We start from the raw sequence: 17,567 nt of genomic DNA, 5'->3' as shown, positions 1-17,567 counted from the left end.
CTGTGTTGAGGATGGATGACAAGAGGGGAAGGTGTGAGATTAGTTAGGAGGCTACTGCAGCGGTCCAGGCCCGGATCAAGGTGAGCAGTGGAGAAGATTCAGGAACACTCTGGACGTTATTAAATGTTCATGGCAATCACAACCATGCCCTCACACCGGGTGGTCTTTATAGCTTTCAAAGTTCCTTCATTTAAGTTTCAGAGCAAACCTGAGGCAGATGGGACTGAATCAGCAAGGCCATTTCTCAGAACAGGAGACTGAGGCCAAGACTGACGGGATGACGGTGTCCCAGCTGAGATGCTGAGATGTCCCAGCTCATGCAGCAAGTGTGTGCTGGGACTGAACGAAAGGCAGGACTTTGGACTCCCTGCCCTGTGTTCCTCTGCCTGCAAAGGGACAGGGTATGACATGGAATGCTCCAGAGAACAAGAGCTTAGATGAGCCTCTGAAAACCCCAGAAGGGTCAGAGCCTCGACCTTGCCTGCAGCCCTCAAGGAAGTGCTCGATGGATTCTCACTGGCTGACCCCGGCTCTCAGTGTCAGGGAATCTGACACCCGCTTCCCTCTCTGAGTCATGGTGTGGACAAGACAGGAAGAACTGGGGGGTGGGTGGCTCCTCGGGTTTCTTCTGAAAAACAGAGACCTCTTTCATCTTGAAAGATTATCATGAGGATTAATGAGAGACTGTGGGTAAAAGCACGATACAAATGTTAGATCATTAGGGTTTCCAGACAGATAAGAAAAGAGCCTCATGGAGACTGAAACACCTTGACAGCATCTCTCCTGCAGGACGGCTAAGACCTCGGACTCGGGAGTCCAGCAGGCCTGGCTCCCTCTGACCCCCTGCTCTACCTCAGCTGTGCGATCTTGGAACCTCAGTCTCCCCATCTGCAAAATGGGGCTGTTAATAGTCGTTCCCGCCTCAAAGAGTCGTTAAGCGGATTCAGTAAGAGAAAGCGCAGAAAGCACAAGCACAGGGCTGGCACACAGACGCCATCCAGACATGGTGGCTGCTGTCGCTACTGCCACTGTCACCATCAAGCCTGGGTCTCAGCCTCTGATTCGGGGCTCGGGAATTGCGGCGGAACTGAAGTCAACTAGAGATGTCTCCTGGATGCAGAAATGCTGCCGCCCCTTCCCTCTGGGCCTCCACAGCCTGATGGGGAAGCAGCGCTAACACACCTGCAGAAGCCATCAGGGCGCCTGCAAAGAAACAGACTTACTAGGAGAAATAAATAAGGTGGGAAGGAGCCCCCTAGCTGGTGATGACAGAGAAAGGAAAACGAGCCTGTTTTCTATGGGCCATTAAATGTGATGAAAGGAGCTGGCTTCTGTGGAGGCTCCTGGGAGCTGACACGCAGCAGTCACTTCATCAACCCCAGCTGAGGCTGCAGCCAGACTTCCTCAGAGGATACCTCCACCTTCTGCTGTCTCACCTTACCACCACCAGCCCCGTCAGCCTCCTGCTTCCCTCCCTCCCAGCCTTACCTAGTCCCCCACTGGGCCAGCTCAAGAGCCAAACTGCCCGGGTTTGCCCTCCAGCTCTGTCACTTACACGATGTCACTTAACCTCTCTGTGCCACAGTTTCTTCATCTGTAAAATGGGGACAATTATAGTGCCCACCTATAGGGCTATCATAAAGATTGACTAAGCTCATCTAGGAGAAACCACTCATGACAGCTGGCCACTAGCTAATTGCTGGATTGGTGTTTGTTAAGTTACTAAAAATTTTTAAACCCCTCTAGTTCCTCTCATCTGAGTCTCCTGTCCCGATCCCCGGGCACTGGGCTCCTCCCAGAGGTTACCACCAAACATCATCAAACCTCAGGGCTCATTTTCGGAAATGGAAACTTGGGCCTGGAGAACCCAAGGGACCACAGTGGCAGAGCCTGACTTGAACCTGAACTCACACCTGCCACCTGCACCGTGGCTGTACCAGATGATCTGCCTGTTCCTACTTCACACTGCCCTGCCTTTGTCCAGCTCAGTGCCGCTCCTTAGAATGCCCTTTCTCTGGCCTTTCTCAACCCATCTTTCTTTTTTTTTTTTTAAATTTTTTAAAAATTTTATTTTATTTATTTATTTTTGGCTGTGTTGGGTCTTCATTGCTGCACACGGGCTTTCTCTAGTTGCGGTGAGCGGGGGCTACTCTCCGTTGAGGTGCACGGGCTTCTCATTGCGGTGGCTTCTCTTGTTGCGGAGCACGGGCTCCAGGCATGCAGGCTTCAGTAGTTGTGGCTCGCGGGCACTAGAGCGCAAGCTCAGTAGTTGTGGCGCATGGGCTCAGTTGCTCCGCGGCACGTGGGATCTTCCCAACCAGGGATTGAACCCGTGTCCCCTGCATTGGTAGGCAGATTCTTAACCACTGCGCCACCAGGGAAGCCCTCAACCCATCTTTCAAATGTTTAAATGGCACTTCTTCTCGGAAGACCTTTCACCCCCCAGGGCAAAATAAATCTTCTTCCTCTACACTGGGACATAATTCAGTTTGACAACAAAATGGCTGAATGCGTCCTCCTGGCACCTCCACGGGGGCCTGGGACACACAGGGTGAATCAGACCCAGTTCCTGTCCTTGGGAAGCTCAGGTTAATCATCCATATCTTTCTCCTTTCCAAGCCACAGGCTCCTCTGCGGCGTCAAGCCAGGTACTGGCAGGCACTAGGAACTGAACTCAGATCTCCACACACAGGGCCCAGTCTTCCTTCCACCACCATTCTGCCTTCTGCAGTCAGGCTTCCAGAAACCTCCTGAGAGTACCTGCACTGGGCCAGTCCCGCGAGGCCATGGGGCACAGGGCTGGTTCATTAAAACTCCCTGGCCTTGGGGAGCCTGCTGACATTTTAGCTTAAGTCCCCACCCCCGGAACATTTGCCAGTTCAAACTGTCTTGGTCTCTGTTCTTGTCTACATATTTGGGATGGAGGTGGTCCAATTCTGACGCCATGTAGCACACTTAACAGTCACACAGGACTGGCTTCAAATCCAGCCAGGTGATCTTGGGCCAGCCACATAAATCATGTGTTCCTCAGTGTCTTCAGCTGTGAGATGGAGATAATAATGCCCACCCCTCAAGGAGCCGCTGTAAGAATTAGAACGTACGTCAACCTCCCAGAGCGGAAGCAATTGTGGTGAGCCCAGAATCCCCTACCTCTTCTCCACCCCAGCCAAGCATACCCATTCTTTCAAGTTCAAGACCCACTTGCTGAAGGAAGCCTTTCCTAACTTTTCCAGGTTACCCTGAGAGCTCTCTCTTCTCTCCACTCCCACTGCATTGACCCTAGTATTGACCATTTCCTTGTTCTCTCATTGGTTCGCTAGAGTTAACTTTCTCTTCCCAGCCAGCCTCTAAGTGGCAAACTCAACCCAAGCCTGCCCCACAGCATTGCACTATGCTCACAAGAAGCGCTTGAAAAGTAACTTGCTAAGGTAGCCAGGACTCTGGGAAAAGGTGAAGATCTGGAGGCAGAAAACCAGGTGGGAATCCTAGCTCTGTTATGTGACTTTCCAGGGAGAACCTTCAACTCTCTAAGCCTCAGGTTTCTCATCTGGAAAATGAGGACTGAAAAATGTCGAGCTGACATGGTTGCTACGGAGGACAGATGAGCCAGCATATGTGAAAGCCCTTTTATTATAAACTAAAAAGTGCTATTTAAGGGATTATTATTTTCAGATTTTCAAATCCAAACCTACTGATGCCTCAACTTTCCTATACCTAAGACTCAAGAGCCCAGCTCTTAGCCCCAAATAATCCACCAAAACCCACATTCTTAACTGTTCATCCTAAACAAAAAGCCAACAGCCTAGAATTCACAGCATCCATGGAACCTCGTCCCAGCTCAGGGCTCACAAAATCTGTCTTATCTTCAGATATCAGCCCTCCTGGACACAGGTTTCTCCTTCCCAGCTCAAGGAAGCCCACACCACAAACCTATTCCAACTGCAATTGGCCGGGCATCATTTCTAGCTTGCAGTCCAATTTCCATGGGAAGTGAAAATGGGGAAAGACGACCAAGGTGGGTATGCTGGTATGTGGGGGGAGAGGGGGAGAAGTCTTGGTAGTAGATAGAATTAAAGATTCTGCTGGAATTTTGTGTCCAATAGTTGCTAAATGTACTATAATTATCACATTTGTGTGAAAATCCAAGGATCTGCATTCTGCTGTTTTCATGGGACTGGATGAATTGCAGGCACTGAGGAAAATGCTAAGAAGTTGGAGTTCAAAGTCTTGTACCCAGGAATCAAAAGTCCCAGTAAGCAATCCCAGAGAAATGAAATCCCTGACAAAGCTGATGTGGACACCCCAGTCCCTCACTCTGGGCCCAGGCCCCTTCTCCAGCCCCTCCATTTCTTCTCCAGCCCCTATTCTTACCCATTAATGCCATGTAGGCATCACACCCATCAGAGTCTATCAGAGTGAATCCTGATTTTTTTCCCCTGGGAATACTGCTTTGTCTCTGTGAAAGACCCCCAAACCGGGCACCTTATAAATATCCGAATCAGACAGATTTTAAGAGGAAATCGGGGAAAGGAAGGAGCAGGCCGAGAGGAGTCCCTGAGGCCCGCCTAGCGCAGGAGGGGGTCCGAGGCCGGGGTGGGTGGCTCCCGTGCACTCATTTCCCAGGGGCGCCCCCCAGGCGCTGGAGCTGTCCCCCGCAGCCCCTGTGAGCCCCTGGTAGGACGACGGGCCCCCCGCAGGCCTGAGCCCAGGGACTGAGTCCGCGACCGGAAATGCCCCCCCGGACCGCGCCCCCCTTTCCTGCCGCCCTCTCCCCCGGGCCGGGCCGCAGGCCCCGGATCCCCGGGCTCGCGTGGCCGCCGCAGCCGGCAGGGGCGGCCCGTCGGCGGCCGCGGTCCTCGGCCCGCGCTGCGGTCCCTCCAACTCTCGGCGCTGCGGAGCCAAGGCGCACACAAAAGGAAGGGGCGCGCTGCCAGCGACGCCCCCGCCAATCGCCTCGAACCCCATCGCGGGAACCGGCAAAGCATCCGCGCACCCCAAAGCTCCGGACGCCCAGGAGAGAGCCCCCACGCAAGAAATTCCAAGACACCCCTCGGGGGGTTGCAGAGGCAGCCAAATCTCCCAGCGGCAGGTGCCCCCGACCGCACAATAACTTTGAAACTTTGGGGCAGGGCACGGGGGCCGGGAGGGGGAGCCCCAAAAAGAAGGAAAGGGGGGTTGGGGGATTATTTATTTTTGCAAAATGCACTCTCCGGGTGTCCCCGCACAGCTCCGGCCTGGCCAGGGCTTTCCGCACCTCCTCCCAGCCCGGCGCGGCCCCCGGGCGCCCCGAGCCCTCCAGCGCCGGCCGCCGGTTCGCGGTCGGGCCCCGGCCTCTGCCCCGCGGGGCTCGGGCCGCGCGCAGCACTCACTCACCTCGGCCGGGCTGCGCTCCCCGCGGGCCTGCGCCGAGCCCGATAAATGGTATGCTATGACTAGAGGTATGATTACGTTATTATTATTAGTAATAATAAGAGTAAATGCTATTTAATTACGGGCGGCAGCATCCTGCTCCCGGCGCCGCCGCCCCGGCAGCTCCGTCCATGTGGCTCCGGAGAGCTTTACTTTCATTTCCAGCCCCCTCGGCCGGCCGCTCGCGGCAGCACCCGCTGGAGGCACGGTCTCCCTGCAGTTCTTCCTCCTCGGGTCCTAGAGCGCGGCTCCCCTCGCCGGGCGCCGGGGGTGGGCGGCGCGGGCTGAGCACCTGGGGGCGGAGGGGGCGGGGAAGTCCCCCTTCCCCTTGGAAAGCTCATGCCTGGAATTCACCTTTATCTTCTTTGAAAGTGTCCTTCCCTCTTGGGGCTTTTCTTTTGGCAATTCTGCATTTCTGGGCTGATGCTGTTCTAACTCAGCGCCCCCGCCCTTCCTCATGTGTGTAAAGAGCCCCCGGGGTTTCCAGATGCTTTCAGTGAAGGCTCCCCAAAACCCTAGATGCCTTGTGCCCTTTTCAAGGATGAGGACCAAAGGCTCAGAGAGGAATCAGGACCTCCCTCGACTGTTGCTGTATGTATGGGATCTTTCCCGAAGGGATTTGAGGCTGCTTAGAAGACCCAGAAGGTAAGGGGAGATCACCAAAGGAGAAACCGGCTGTCAGCATCCCTGGCACTGACACAGAGCTGGCCAGGTTCAGGTTGGATTTGAATCCAGAGCTTCGGATTCCAAATACGGTGTCATCCCACCCTACCACCACCTGCCCCGTGGATTCCTGAGAGTTCTCTACCCTCTTCATTTTACATGCACACACACACATATGTATGTATATGTGTATGTAGGTACATATATATGTGTGTGTATATATATATTAATTTATTTATTGAAGATTAGCTGTGAGATTTGTAAAGATTTTATCTTTACAAATGTTATCGTTTCCACATTTGTGCCAGAAAATCTTAGGGACTGGAGATGCATCGCTGAGATAAATTTTAAACACGCTGTGGTAAATGCTAGGAGGGACCAGAAACTGGCACAGTTTGCCTATTTAAATCTCACAATAATCCTGGGAGATTGGTTTTAGCATGCCTGTTTTACAAATGGAAAACTGAGGTTCGGAGATTAAGCGACTTGTCCAAGGTGGCAGTTCTGACTCCAGAGCTTGTATGCTTTACATGGCCTCTCACACTTTTCACTATCTACCATAAGGGAGCCTTGAAAGAGGGATAAAAAGCACCTGCACCGCTGGAATTTCTCAAACTCTTCCTTCTGTGGGTGCCATCTCTCCCCTCACTACTCTAAGATTAATAAACAAAAAGGCAGCCTCTGGCATAAAGATGGTGGACATTTATGTCCAGAAACGAAAAGCAGAGTCCAGTGGCCCTCTGACTCACTGCGAGGAGGGCCTTGTTTAAAATGAAAACCTTTAACCCCTCCCACCACCTCAGAGATTTTTTTTTTTTTTTTTTTTTTTGCCACCCTGCGGTTTGCAGGCTCTCAGTTCCCCAACCAGGGATTGAACCCAGGCCACGGCAGTGAAAGCCCAGAATCCTAGCCACTAAGCCACCAGGGAACTCCCAGAGATTCTGATTTAGTATTTCTGACAAGCACGGCTAGGTCACCTGTAATAGTCCCAAGATTGTGGGCTAAAGACATACGCAGGATGAGCCTGGCAATTTAGGGAGACTGGGTGGTACGGTGGGGCTGTCACTGAGGCAGCATGAGAAAGACCAAGGTCTGTTGGAGTCCCAGCTCTGCCACTTGCTAGCTGTGTGACCCCAGGCAATCTTGCAGCATTAGTCTCCTCACTGGTAAAATAAGGATAAGAAAACCTAATCAACATAAATTTTGTTTCAAGGGCTACAATTAAATAATAGCTGTAAAGCATATAGTATAGTGCCTAGCCCACGGGGATGAATAAATGTTCGTTTCCATACCTCCTGTACAATTTATAGTGAAACACTCATGACAATTTATCAGATTAGGTTCCATTGTTATTATCACTCCCATTTTATGGGTGAAGCTGTTGAGGCCAGTTGGACTACTGCATCTTGCCTCAGATGAACTAGCTGGTAAATGGTGTGGTGATTCCACCATCCCAGGCTGCCAGTGGAATAACACATATCCTTAAAAAAGGACTGGAGGGACTTCCCTGGTGGTCCAGTGGCTAAGGCTTCACGCTCCCAGTGCAGGGGGCCTGAGTTCAATCCCTGGTCAGGGAACCAGATCCCACATGCTGAAACAAAAAAAAAAAAAAAAAAATAGAAATGAGGACTGTCCATCATTTAAGGTGGATTCAGCTGGACACCAGCCCTCCCCTCTGCCACTTTCATCTCTTGAATTTGGTATCAACTAGTTAAACTATCTGAGCTGCCTGAGATGGTAAATGGGCCCTTACAAGACCCCAACCAGAGGTGGTGGTACTTTGGAGAGAAAGGCCCCAAAGGTGGCACCAACAGGTTGCCCTGTGTCCCCACATTAAAGCTGAAATAGCAGTAACAGCCACCACTTTTTATTTACTTATGAGTCAAGCACTTTGCACATGTTGATTCTCTTACCCTCCCCAAAACCCTGTAAGGTAGGGATTGTTTTTACCTGTTTCAGGGTGAAGAAACAGACACAAAGCAGTTAACTGACTAAGAAAGAGGTAGAGAAAGAATTCAGTCCCAAGCCCATCCAGCTGTAAGACCACAGCATCGTGATGTGGATATCTTAAATCTGGATGCGTCACTGGTTACCCCCAAGAGCCTGTCACAGGAGCGGGTCGCTGGAGAATGGGAGGTGGACACTCATGCTCTGACCTTTGAGGAACTGACAGGTACATCATTCAGTTATCCCTTCTCCAGCGAGCACCTCCTGCTCCAAGCTTAGGCCTGCCATGTCTTGGACCCCAGAGGCGCCTTCTTATCACCTGGGAAGAGCCTGAGTGCATGGCAGTCTTAACTGCAACCATGTATAGTGTTCATTCACTCATTCAAAAACATTCATTGCCAGGCCCCACGCTAGGTCCTGGGACTGCAAATAAACCCCTTTCCCCACAGCTCCAGCACAGTCCCAGGTCCCAGCCCTCCAGCAAGGCGTCTTGGGGTTTAGGGAAAGACCTTGCAGATAAAATGCACCACTTTAGGCTCAGGTTGGGGATAATGAGTACTTTCCCCATAGGGTTACTAAGAGGATTAAGTGAGTTCCTGCATGCAAAGCATTGATAAATGTGTGATTAAATAAATAATAAATAAATAATGCATTCTTCTGGGAAACAGTCCATAGAATTCAGATTCTCAAAGGTAAAGGTGATTTTAAAAAAAAGAGAGGGGTGGACCCATAAGCCTAGAAGCTGAGATAGGTTATAATACAGTGGTTGAAATGCAGGTGATAAAACACAGTCATATTTGTCCCCAATATGCTTGAAAATGTTCAAGCATACAGAAGATTTTTTTTTAGAGGAAAGCACATTTATTTATTTATTTATTTATTTATTTATTATTTATTTATTTATTTTTGGCTGCAGTGGATCTTCACTGCGGTGCGCGGGCTTCTCTCTAGTTGTGGCACGTAGGTTCTCTCTCCTCTAGTTGTGGCGCGCGGACTCCAGGCATGTGGGCTCTGTAGTTTGTGGCACACGGGCTCTCTCATTGAGGTGCGCGGGCTTAGTTGCCCCTCGGCATGTGGGATCTTAGTTCCCTGACCAGGGATTGAACCCGCGTCCCCTGAATTAAAAGGCGGATTCTTTACCCCTGGACCACCAGGGAAGTGTGGTGGTCCGAACGCGGGTTGGAAAAGAATTTCCAGACACAAGGCAGAATGTAAAGAAGATAGAATTTATTAGCGGGAAGGGTCTCTGCCAGAACAGCGGGCCGACTTCCTAGTAGTCTGGGAGAGTGGAGCCCGAACACATGCTATTGATCAGTTTTTATAGCCAGAAAACAAAGGAATGGTCCAAGGTGTAATTTTGTTTACTGATTGGTCGAGGCACATACACCTTCCTTCTATAGGGTAAGAGTGGGACAGGGCAGATGCCTTTCCTTATTTGGGACAGGTCCCGTTGCCCAGGTGGGCTCGGGAATTTCATAACCATCGCAACATGGTGGTGGGGAGGGCGATTGATTAAGAATCCGGTAGGGAGTGTAATGCTGACACTTTATCAGGCAGGTCGTCCTCTGTCCTTGAAGCACCATTGTCCTTGGAGCACCACATTCCCCCCTCTCTTTATTTATAGGGCCAATTCCTTGGCCCTAATGGATACCCTGCTCATGTCTACCCAACTGCCTAATTCCCTCTCAGGCGTTCGGGAACCCTTTGTGAGGAGAAGGGGCGACAAACTCTGGCTGCTTCCTGCTGAGCGGGGGCATCGTGGGGCCCTGGGTTCCCGTTGCCTGCTCTCTGTCAGGGTGTATCTAGGGAGGAGTGCGGGCCCCATGGAAAGTGATGGCAGCTTGTTCAAGAGTTGTACAAGTGTTGTCTGGCCGGTATTCTTGTTGCATCACCATTTGGAGGTTTATTTGTTGTATTCTGGAAGAGACAAACTTAACAAGGAGGTTAAAAATACATGGCCCGAAGATTAGTAGAAGTAGAAAGGCTACTATAGGACCTAGGAAAGGGGTTAGCCAAGAGAACCAGGACCAGATATTAGTCTTGAAGTCCCACCAGTCGAGTCCCCCTGAGACTCCTTCCCTGTAGAATCCATTAGCTCTTTCAATAATGGCTCGAAGATTGGTCTGGACCTTGCCCGATTGGCTGACAAAAAACAGCAATCCTCCTTTAACGTTGCACAGGTCCCTCCTTGATTAGCTGTTAGGAGGTCCAGAGCTCTTCTATTTTGTAAAACCACTCCTGCTAGAGAATTTTTTTGTTCTTGTAGAGTGTTAATTTGAGCTGCTAGGCAGGCAGTCTGTTGTGTGAGTGCAAGAGAGAGCTATCGGGCAATGGAGGTACCTCCAGGGGAACTTGGTGGAGGATATGGGGTGGGATTTTAGCTAGAGTAGGCTTTGCAGTGGCTATTAAAGCCATATTTACCGGCGTAAATGATAAAGTAGCTTTAAGTTTTGTTAAAAGGTCCCGGCCTAACAGGGGTATTGGACAGGCCAGGAGAACTAGGAAAGAATGGGTGAATAGAGTATTCTCAAGGGAACAGGATAAGGGAGGTGTAAAATGGCCATATGAGGGCTTTCCGTCTACTCCCATTAAGAGGATTGAGGAACAGCAAGTGGGACCAGAGAAGGAGGTCAGGGCCAAGTAGCCCCTGTGTCAGTTAGACAGGTTATAGTAGCCCCTGCCACATCCAGGGTTACCCGGGGCTCCTCCGGTCTTATGGGGAACATAGGCGCCTATAGATTGAGCCTTGCGCACCTTCAGTCATCCGCATCCAGGAGCCCCAGATCTAGAGCACAATCCGGTTCTCGCTCCTGATAGTCAATTACCACCGACAGGGGCAATTGGCCTTGACCTTGGCCCAGGGGGCTGGGACCCGAAATGCCCCGAGTGTTGGGTGGTTGTGGCGTTGGCCTCCCCGCTTGAGGGCGGCAGGGACAACTCCTCTTCCAGTGGCCCTTTGGGCGACAGTAAGGGCACGGGGGATCGGGTGGTGGGGTGCGGCCGTTCCTGACACTGTGCCCCTGCTGACCCCACTGGTAGCAGCTCAGCGATGGTTTCTGAGACGGGAGAGGGGCTCCCACGGGTCTGTTTTGGGAGGGACTGAGCAATGGCAAGAGCCATATACTGAACATGTCGTTTTAACTTTTCTTCCTCTCTTAGTTCTCGTCTGTTCCCAGAAGCCTCCTCCCTATTGTTAAAGACCTTAAAGGCCTCGTCAAGTAGAACAGGAAATGGGGTCTGTGGCCCTTGCTCTAGTTTCTGTAATTTCTGTCTTATGCTTGGGGATGCCTGGCTTATAAAGTGTACTGCAAGTATAGCCTGACCCTTAGGCGTCTCAGGGTCTTGGTTGGTGTATTTCCTCATAGCCTCTGCTCATTGGGCCTGAAAAAGGGCCGGATTCTCAGGGCGTTCCTGTGTAACTTCTCTGAGTTTATTATAATTGACAGGTTTGATGATTGCCTTTTTCATACCTTCTAGTAGACAGGTAATTTCTCCTAGTGAGCCCTCCTGCTGGCCCATTTTCATTTGCCTGGTGTCTCCATCCTGGGTCTGCCCTTGGGACTGCCTCTGCCCCCGCTCGGTTCTCATTAGGATTTCGGGCGTGTGCCTTATCTGCCCAGGCCTGAGCCACAGCCTCGATCCTGGCCTTTTCTTCATGATGCAGCAGGTAGTTAGGACCACATGAATATCTGGCCAGTTTAAGTCAAAGGCTATAGTTAGGGCCTGGAATTCCCTGATGAAGGTGGAGGGGTCCTGGCTGAAGGAGCCCAGTTTCCCGTGGATATGAGAGAGATCAGACATGGGGAAGGGGACATGAACCCTGATAGTACCTAGGTCTCTGTTAGAGACCTCTCGTAGGGGAAGCATATCGGGACTCAATGCTGAGCTTTGGGCTGCTCGTGACCGAGTGTGGGGAGCGGAGGGAAGGTCTGCTTCTGGGTACGGAGGTAGGGGTTGGGGAGAAGGTTGAGGAGGAGGCAGGTGAGACCAGGGACAAGAAGGCTCATCCAGGATACCTGGTGGAGGGGGAGATGGGGAGGGACGAGGTAGTGAAGCTGAAGGAGGAGGGCGGGAGGATGAGGCATTAAAGCGGCAACGGAGAGACACATGCAATGGAGAGACACGTGCAATGGAGAGACACGTGCAGTGGAGAGACACGTGCAATGGAGAGACACGTGCAATGGAGAGACACGTGCAATGGAGAGACACGTGCGACAGGAGTCCCTCAGGCTCGGATTCTGACCGTGGGCCGTGAAGGCCAGCACGTACGGAACCTTGGAATCCTCTCCTAGTTTCCAACAGTAGAGATCAAGTTGGAGGACTGTGTTGTAATTTAGGGTCCCATTAAGAGGCCATTGTTCTTGGTCCCTCAGTTTGTACTGGGGCCAAGCCGTGTTACAAAAGGAAATGAGCCTCCTCTTCTTGAGATTGTCTGGGTCAAATTCCTTCCAATTCCTGAGAATACAACCAAGAGGTGAGTCTAAGGGAATAGACATCCCTGAACCCATTCTTAGCCTCAGTGCGACTAAGGCACCAATGACCAGAGAGGGGAATTCCCGGAAACCAGCTGGGAATTGACTCACTGATAGAATATTCTCATGGATGGGAAGGAGCTCTCCCAGGACAATCTAGAGGCAGTAAGGTCCTTTGGAGTCAGTCCGAGCTGAGGAGAAAGAAGCAGAAGAGACAGAAAAGAGGACTGAGGATTCCGCCTTCTAACCCTACCGAGGAGGCGGTGGCCAAGGGACTGTGGGCTTTGTGCTTTGCTTCGTCCACGGTGTGCCTCGCATTGCACGGAAGTCGTCTTGACGGGGGCGCAGACGCTCTAATAGCCTGGTCTGTTCCGTGACCCCCTTATCCTTTCACGGGCGTCTTCAAGCGGCAGGTGCCCTGATGGCTTTTAAATGCCTGACCCGTGCCCGCACGGTACCAATCGGCCTAGTCCTCAGTCAGGAGGAAGACAGAGGGACCCTCACCAGTCTGGGCGGCAGTTACTGGGGTGAAGTGAGCCGTGGAGCCTTCGGAACACACCAGGATGTGGCCCTGGCCAGAGTTCCTCTGTTGCTTTCACGGCAGCTTGCCTGTTCACAGAGGGTCCCAAGGAATGAGGAGAGGAGGTGGGGGAGGAGATCCCCCCGGAGATGTCCCCGTACAGGCCACCAAAATGTCGTGGTCCGCACGTGGGTTGGAAAAGAATTTCCAGACACAAGGCAGAATGTAAAGAAGATAGAATTTATTAGTGGGAAGGGTCACTGCCAGAACAGCGGGCCGACGACTTCCTAGTAGTCTGGGAGAGTGGAGCCCGAAAATGTGCTATTGATCAGCTTTTATAGCCAGAAAACAAAGGAATGGTCCGAGGTGAAAATTTCATTGACTGATTGGTCGAGGCACCTATACCTTCCTTCTATAGGGTAAGAGTGGGACAGGGCAGATGCCTTTCCTTATTTGGGACAGGTCCCGTTGCCCAGGTGGGCTCAGGAATTTCGTAACCATCGCAACATGGTGGTGGGGATGGCGATTAAGAGTCCGGTAGGGGGTGTAACGCTGACACTTTTTCAGGCAGGGTCATCCTATGTCCCTGAAGCACCATTGTCCTTGGAGCACCACAGGAAGTCCCTCAAGCATACAGAAAATTGAAAGAACTGTATAGCTCTATATTATGCTACATTTGTTAAGATTTTGCTGTATTTGCTTTATCATATATTTATCCTTCCATCCATCCATCCACTCATCAATCTACATAACGTTTTTGTTAAAAACGAAACAGGTAATTTTTAACTTTCTTCTTTATGCTCTTTTGCATTTGTACTAATTTTTAAAATTGCTGTCAGTTTTCATTTAAAAACTGAAATAATTTCCATTTTGGAACAAAAGAATTATTAAAAGGAAATATAATCTACCAAAAGGATTTGGTACCAGGAAACCCTTCATACACGTTAGGCCCAAATTTAAGCTCCTCCCCAGACACCATCCTTTTCCATCTTATTCAACACTGGATTCTGGAACAGTGCCTTGTACATAGTAGATAACTGTGGAGTGAATGAATTCTTTTAAGTATGGCTGTTTATCGAGGTTAAAAAAAATAGTTAAGGGAGCCCTGGGCTTGAACCCAGGGGGGAATGTGGTTTGAGTTATCTTTAACAGATGATGTAGCAACCCCCTCCCACCAGGGGAGGGGGCAGGCTCTCCAGCAATATGGGTAGGCCAGGCCCACCTGCCTCTCCCCCAGGGCCCAAGGCCAGCATCCAGTTGGATCTTGGGACTTTCTCTCTACATTCCTCACGTGTCTGACATAGTTCGGGCATTTGTTTTTGATCTGACTAAATGGCAAGTCTGCAGCCTTGGTAGCTCTACAGGAAACCAGAATAAATATCGTTTATTCCATTTACAATTGGCAATTAAGTTTGTTTTCAGGCACAAGAATGGAATTTAAAACACTCAGTTAAAGTAAACCAAACTAATCAGATGCAGTCTGCTTTTCTCTTCAAAACATTAAAAGAAAGAAAGAAGAAAGGAAGGAAGGAAGAAAGAAAGAAAACAATAAAAACCGCTGCACAATAGAGAGAGAAAGGTCTGGAATATCCACTCTCCCCTTATTCTCACGTCACACTCACAAACTGACTTGTTTTGCATGTGTATTGAAAAGAACCCCAGAGATCTGGTTCTGCTATCTCTTGTCTAAATTACTGTGTAATTCGGACAGGTTACTTGACCTCTCTGGGCTTCAGTTCTCCATCTGTTGAAAAGAGGAGAGGGGTGGCCTAAGATGGTTCTATCTGTCTGTCAAAAGCTTTGATTTCATTTCTCGAGGCCAGGCAAACAGACTAGCTCTCAGGTGGTAACTTGAGAGAGAGTTGGAGAAAGGAAGGGAGAGAGAGAAAGATGACGACAAACGTGTTGATTGGAAACACTGATGGTTCTGGACTCTTCAGACTCGCTGTGCAAACCCCCTTCTCCTTTTTTAAACCCTAGTCTCCCCATTTTAAAGGGGTTTGAGAGAGAATCTAGATTCAGGAGTAACAGAATCTCTTTGCTAAGGGCCTGGGTTTGTGATTTTTAGCTTTGAATGTGAACACCTGCAGGCAGAACACCTACACGCCGGTTCTCCACAAGCCCCACTGGACCCCTGTTACCTCCTATTACTTCCCGGGGCTTTGAAAGCCATTGAGTTTCTGCTAAGAATTCCCTTGCAGTTGTGAAAACCTTATGATCCATCACCCGGAGGAGGAGGAAGGGACGCTCGCCTAAGATGTTCTGCTGCCCACCTCTCTCTTCCCTTTGGGAGGTCTCCATCAGAGAAACGTCTCAGAGGGTAAAACTGGAAAAGGGAGGGGCTGAGGATCACCCCGAGGAAAATTCAGACTGATTTGATCAGTCCTAGCTGGAATCAGCACAGGAATAGCATCAGGCCTAAGTGGAAGCTTTTCAGCCTTCTCAGATGATGATTCATTTTAAGGAAACATCCCGTGACCCTGACTGGAATCCAGTTCAAATGAGGAAACCTGAAGCATCTATGATAGGCCAGGCCCCAAGACGAGGCTGCTCACATAGAAACAGTACCTGCCCAGAGGCTCTCCAGGAAGCTGCCAAGAGGGCTGTTAACTCTGTGAGAAAGCTCTCAGACCGACTGCTCTGGGGGCTTGCAGCTTGCTATGGGCCCCAGAGGAAGGTGACTCATTCTGGCTGGAGTCGAGCAGGAAATCCTCCTGGAGGAGGTGGCATTTGATGCGGGCCTTGCAGGCAGAGAAGGAGAGGGAGGGTGGAAAGAGGATCCACATCTCAGTAGTTGTGTGAACCAGGGTCTGGAGCTTCAGTTTTCTCACCTCTGCTGGGAAGGGTGGCAATGAGGCCCACTTCCTTTGTAAAGATTAAATTAGTTGTATGTGGAAGGATCTGGCGCATAATATATTTAACCCTGAATTGCAGGTAAAGCAAAGCATGTGTGTGGGCTGAGTTGTGAGAGGTAACTTTGGAAAAGAAAGCTGCATATGTTGAGGGTGATTATGTCTGGGAGCTAGAGTTTCTTGGGTAATGTTTACCTTTCTCTTTAGCCTGTTCTGTGTTGCTTGAAGTGTTTATAATGAACACATGTTATTTACATAATGGTTAAAAAGTTCTTTGTGAAAAGAAAAAAAGAAAAGCTATTTGTGTTCTGTTACTTTAAAAAATTTGAACCTAGAGAAAAGTGGCAAAAATGTTCAAAGAACTTCCAGAGACCCTTCGCCCAGACTTACTTATTTTATTCATTTATTTTTTAATTTTTGGCTGCGTTGGGTCTTAGTTGCAGTATGCGGGATCTTCATTGCGGAATGTGGGATCTTTTGTTGCAGCGTGTGGGCTCTTCCTTGTGGCTCAGGGGCTTCTCTCTAGTTGTGGCGTGTGGGTTTTCTCTCCCTACTTGTGGCGCGCGGGCTCCAGAGCACGTGGACTCTAGTTTGTGGCATGTGGGCTCTCTAGTTGAGGTGCACAGGCTCCGTAGTTGTGGCACACGGGCTTAGTTGCCCCATGGCATGTGTGACCTTAGATCCCCGACCAGGGATCGAACCCCCGTCCCCTGCATTGGAAGGAGGATTCTTTACCACTGGACCACCAGGGAAGTCCCCAGATTTACTTATTGTTAACATTTTGCCACATTTGCAGTCTCTTGCCATATATGTATGTGTGTATATATATGTATATACACATTTTTTGGAGCCATTTGAGAGTAGGTTGCAGACATCATGCCCCGAATTATTTCAGCATATATTTCCCAAGAACAAGGGCAGTCTCTTACATAACCCAGTACAAATAAAAACAAAAAAAAAACAGGGACTTCCCCGGTAGCGCAGTGATCAAGAATCCGCCTGACAATTCAGGGTACACGGGTTCAAGCCCTGGTCCGGGAAGATCCCACATGCCGTGGAGCAACTAAGCCCGTGTGCCACAACTACTGAGCCCACGTGCTGCAACTACTGAAGCCTGTGCGCCTAGAGCCCGTGCTCCACAACAAGAGAAGCCACCGCAATGAGAAGCCTGCACACCACAAGGAAGAGTAGACCCCACTCGCCACAACTAGAGAAAGCCTGCGCGCAGCAACGAAGACCCAACACAGCCAAAAAAAAAAAAAAAAAATCAACAAGTCTAACGTGGATACAATGCTATGATCTAACACACAAATTTTGCTGTCTCAATATTGCCCTTTATAGTAATTCCCCCCATCCCCACCCCCAAGATCCTATCCAGGACCACGTATTGCATTTAATCGTCGTGTCTTTTTAGTCTCCTTTAATCTGCCAGTTCCTTAGCTTTTCTTTGTCTCTCATGACACAAACATTTTTGGAAGAGCACAGACACGTTATTCTGTAGCATGTCCCTCAGTTGGGTATGTCTGATGTTTCCTCACGATTAATTTTATGCGTTGCTGAATGGATGGTGATGCTGTGTCCTTCTCAGCACATCACTGCGGGAGGTGTGCGATGGATGTCAGTTTGTCCCGTTATTGACGTTAATGTGGACCACTTAGTTAAGGTGGTGTGGCAGTTTTACTATAGAGTTACTATTTCCCCCCT

At 50.0% G+C, this 17,567-nt stretch overlaps 1 protein-coding gene across 1 annotated transcript in view; it reads right to left on the bottom strand.

Moving 5' to 3' along the window:
* ZC3H7B (zinc finger CCCH-type containing 7B) overlaps positions 1-5,632 on the bottom strand; it is a 57,070-nt gene extending 51,438 nt beyond the window's left edge. The window contains exon 1 of the mRNA XM_036865630.1: positions 5,374-5,632. The gene's annotated coding sequence lies outside the window, so the exon portion shown is untranslated. The remainder of the gene's footprint in view (positions 1-5,373) is intronic.
* Between the last annotated feature and the right edge of the window lie 11,935 nt (positions 5,633-17,567).

The sequence above is a fragment of the Balaenoptera musculus genome, chromosome 10 (assembly GCF_009873245.2).
Source record: "Balaenoptera musculus isolate JJ_BM4_2016_0621 chromosome 10, mBalMus1.pri.v3, whole genome shotgun sequence".
Classification (NCBI taxonomy): Eukaryota; Metazoa; Chordata; class Mammalia; order Artiodactyla; family Balaenopteridae; genus Balaenoptera; species Balaenoptera musculus.
Note: the sequence above shows the minus strand (reverse complement) of the source record. Positions and strands in the feature narration are given on the sequence as shown.